Raw genomic sequence first — 5715 nt, 5'->3', positions numbered from 1 at the left:
CAAAGCACCAACATCATCACACCATCAAACCATCACCATCGCCACACCATCACATCATCACACCATCGCCACACCATCACCACACCATCACCACATCATCACCTCACCATCATCACACCATCACCACACCATCACCACACCATCATCACACCATCACCTCACCATCATCACATCATCACCTCACCATCACCTCACCAACATCATCACACCATCACCACACCATCACCACACCATCATCACACCATCACCACCATCACATCATCACCTCACCATCACATCATCACCACCAACCTCACCATCACCATCACCACCACCACACCATCACCCTCACCACACCATCACCACCATCACCATCACACCATCACCTCACCTTCACCACACCATCATCATTGTGATGTGATGATGTGATGATGGTGAGGTGATGATGATCACCTCACCATCATCACATCATCACATCACAATCACCACACCGTCACCACACCATCAAACCACCAACATCATCACACCATCACCACACCATCAAACCATCACCATCGCCACACCATCACCTCACCATCATCAACATCATCACACCATCACCTCACCATCACCACACCATCACCACAACATCATCACACCATCACCATACCATCACCACAACATCACCATACCATCACCATCACTATCATCACACCATCATCACACAGTAACCTCACCATCACCACACCAACACCACACCATCACCTCACCATCACCACACCATCATCACACCATCACCTCATCATCACACCATCACCACACCATCACCACACCATCATCACACCATCACCACACCATCACCACACAGAAACATCACCATCACTATCATCACACCATCATCACACCATCACCACACTATCATCACACCATTACCACACAGTAACCTCACCATCACCACACCAACACCACACCATCACCTCACCATCACCACACCATCATCACACCATCACCTAAGCATCACCACACCATCATCACACCATCATCACACCATCACTACCATCACACCATCACCATCATCTCACCATCACCACACCATCATCACACTATCATCACAACATCACCATCATCACACAGTAACCTCACCATCACCACACCATCATCACACCATCATCACACCATCACCACACCATCACCATCATCACACCATCACCACACAGTAACCTCACCATCACCATCACCATCACCACACCATCAAACCATCACCACACTATCATCACACCATCACCACACCATCACCACACAGTAACCTCACCATCACCACACCATCATCACATCACCACACCATCACCACACTATCACCACACCATCACCACACAGTAACCTCACCATCACCATACCATCATCACACCATCACCATACCATCACCACAACATCATCACACCATCACCACACCATCACCACACCATCATCACACCATCACCTCATCACCACACCATCATCACACAGTAACCTCACCATCACCATCACCACACCATCACCACACCATCACCACACCATCACCACACAGAAACCTCACCATCATCACACCATCACCACCACCACACCATCACCTCACCATCACATCATCACATCACACCATCACCATACCATCACCACAACATCACCACACCATCACCCACACCATCACCACACCATCACCACACAATCACCACACAGAAACCTCACCATCACCACACCATCACCACACCACCATCATCACACCATCACCACACCACCATCATCACACCATCACCACACAGTAACCTCACCATCACCACACCAACACCACACCATCACCTCACCATCACCACACCATCACCACACCATCATCACACCATCATCACACCATCACCACACCATCATCACACCATCACCACACCATCACCACACAGAAACCTCACCATCACCACACCATCACTATCATCACACCATCATCACACCATCACCACACAGTAACCTCACCATCACCACACCAACACCACACCATCACCTCACCATCACCTCAACATCATCACACCATCACCTCATCATCACCTAAGCATCACCACACCATCATCACACCATCATCACACCATCAACACCATCACACCATCACCACCACCACACCATCATCACACTATCATCACAACATCACCATCATCACACCATCACCACACCATCACCACACCATCATCACACCATCACCACACAGTAACCTCACCATCACCATCACCATCACCACACCATCACCACACCATCAAACCATCACCACACTATCATCACACCATCACCACACCATCACCACACTATCATCACAACATCACCACACAGTAACCTCACGATCACCACACCATCACCACACCATCACCTCACCATCACCATACCATCATCACACCATCACCATACCATCACCACAACATCATCACACCATCACCACACCATCACCTCATCACCACACCATCATCACACAGTAACCTCACCATCACCATCATCACACCATCACCCACACCATCACCACACCATCACCACACAGAAACCTCACCATCACCACACCACACCACCATTACCACACAGTAACCTCACCATCACCACACCAACAACATCACCACACCATCATCACACCATCATCACACCATCACCATCACCACACCATCATCACACCATCATCACACCATCACCACACCATCACCTCACCATCATCACCTCACCATCACCTCACCAACATCATCACACCATCACCTCACCATCACCATCACCACACCATCACCTCACCATCACCACACCATCACCATCACTATCATCACACCATAATAAAGTAACCTCACCATCACCACACCAACACCACACCATCACCTCACCATCATCACACCATCACCTCATCACCACACCATCATCACACCATCACCACACCATCACCACACCATCATCACACCATCACCTCATCACCACACCACCATCACACCATCACCACACAGAAACATCACCATCACTATCATCACACCATCATCACACCATCACCACACTATCATCACACCATCACCACCAACCTCACCACACCATCACCATCACCACACCATCACCTCACCATCATCGCACCATCACCATCACCACACCATCATCACACCATCATCACACCATCACCACACCATCACCTCACCATCATCACATCATCACCTCATTATCACCTCACCAACATCATCATTAATCACCTCACCATCACCATCACTATCACCATTATCATAAAAATTAACCTCACCATCACCACACCATTGGCCACACCATCACCATCACCATCATCACACCATCACCTCATCACCACACCATCATCACACCATCACCACACCATCACCTCATCACCATCACCATCACACCATCACCTCACCATCATCACACCATCACCTCATCATCACCTAAGCATCACCACACCATCATCACACCATCATCACACCATCAACACCATCACACCATCACCATCACCATCACCATCACCATCATCACACTATCATCACAACATCACCATCATCACACAGTAACCTCACCATCACCACACCATCATCACACCATCATCATACCATCACCATCACACCATCACCACACCATCACCACACCATCATCACACCATCACCACACAGTAACCTCACCATCACCACACCATCATCACATCACCACACCATCACCACACCATCACCACACCATCACCACACTATCATCACAACATCACCACACAGTAACCTCACGATCACCACACCATCACCACACCATCACCACACCATCACCTCACCATCACCATACCATCATCACACCATCACCATACCATCACCACAACATCATCACACCATCACCACACCATCATCACACCATCACCTCATCACCACACCATCATCACACAGTAACCTCACCATCACCATCATCACACCATCACCCACACCATCACCACACCATCACCACACAGAAACCTCACCATCACCACACCACACCACCATTACCACACAGTAACCTCACCATCACCACACCAACACCAACACCACACCATCATCACACCATCATCACACCATCACCATCACCACACCATCATCACACCATCATCACACCATCACCACACCATCACCTCACCATCATCACATCATCACCTCACCATCACCTCACCAACATCATCACACCATCACCTCACCATCACCATCACTATCATCACACCATCATAAAAAAGTAACCTCACCATCACCACACCAACACCACACCATCACCACACCATCACCACACCATCATCACACCATCACCATCACCATCACCACACCATCATCACACCATCACCACACAGAAACATCACCATCACTATCATCACACCATCATCACACCATCACCACACTATCATCACACCATTACCACACAGTAACCTCACCATCACCACACCAACACCACACCATCACCTCACCATCACCACACCATCATCACACCATCATCACACCATCACCTAAGCATCACCACACCACACCACCATTACCACACAGTAACCTCACCATCACCACACCAACAACAACACCACACCATCATCACACCATCATCACACCATCACCATCACCACACCATCATCACACCATCATCACACCATCACCACACCATCACTTCACCATCATCACATCATCACCTCACCATCACCTCACCAACATCATCACACCATCACCTCACCATCACCATCACTATCATCACACCATCATAAAAAAGTAACCTCACCATCACCACACCAACACCACACCATCACCTCACCATCACCACACCATCATCACACCATCACCTCATCATCACCACACCATCATCACACCATCACCACACAGAAACATCACCATCACTATCATCACACCATCATCACACCATCACCACACTATCATCACACCATTACCACACAGTAACCTCACCATCACCACACCAACACCACACCATCACCTCACCATCACCACACCATCATCACACCATCATCACACCATCACCTAGCATCACCACACCATCACCACACTATCATCACAACATCACCACACAGTAACCTCACGATCACCACACCATCACCACACCATCACCACACCATCACCACACCATCACATCACACCATCACCACACCATCATCACACCATCACCAAATCACCACACCATCATCACACAGTAACCTCACCATCACCATCATCCCACCATCACCCACACCATCACCACACCATCACCACACAGAAACCTCACCATCACCACACCATCACCACACCACCATTACCACACAGTAACCTCACCATCACCACACCAACACCTCACCATCATCACATCATGATCATCACACCATCATCACACCATCACCATCACCACACCATCATCACACCATCACCACACCATCACCTCACCATCATCACATCATCACCTCACCATCACCTCACCAACATCATCACACCATCACCTCACCATCACCACACCATCATCACACCATCACCTCATCATCACCACACCATCATCACACCATCACCTCATCACCACCACACCATCATCACACCATCACCACACAGAAACATCACCATCACTATCATCACACCATCACCACACTATCATCACAACATCACCACACAGCAACCTCACCATCACCACACCATCACCATACCATCACCACACCATCACGTTACCATCACCACACCATCATCACACCATCACCACCATCACACCATCACCAACACCATCATCACACCATCACCACACTATCATCACAAC

Source organism: Oncorhynchus keta, chromosome 17 (assembly GCF_023373465.1).
Source record: "Oncorhynchus keta strain PuntledgeMale-10-30-2019 chromosome 17, Oket_V2, whole genome shotgun sequence".
In the NCBI taxonomy this organism is placed as follows: domain Eukaryota; kingdom Metazoa; phylum Chordata; class Actinopteri; order Salmoniformes; family Salmonidae; genus Oncorhynchus; species Oncorhynchus keta.
The sequence above is the reverse complement of the archived record's forward strand: the minus strand, read 5'-3'. Positions refer to the sequence as shown.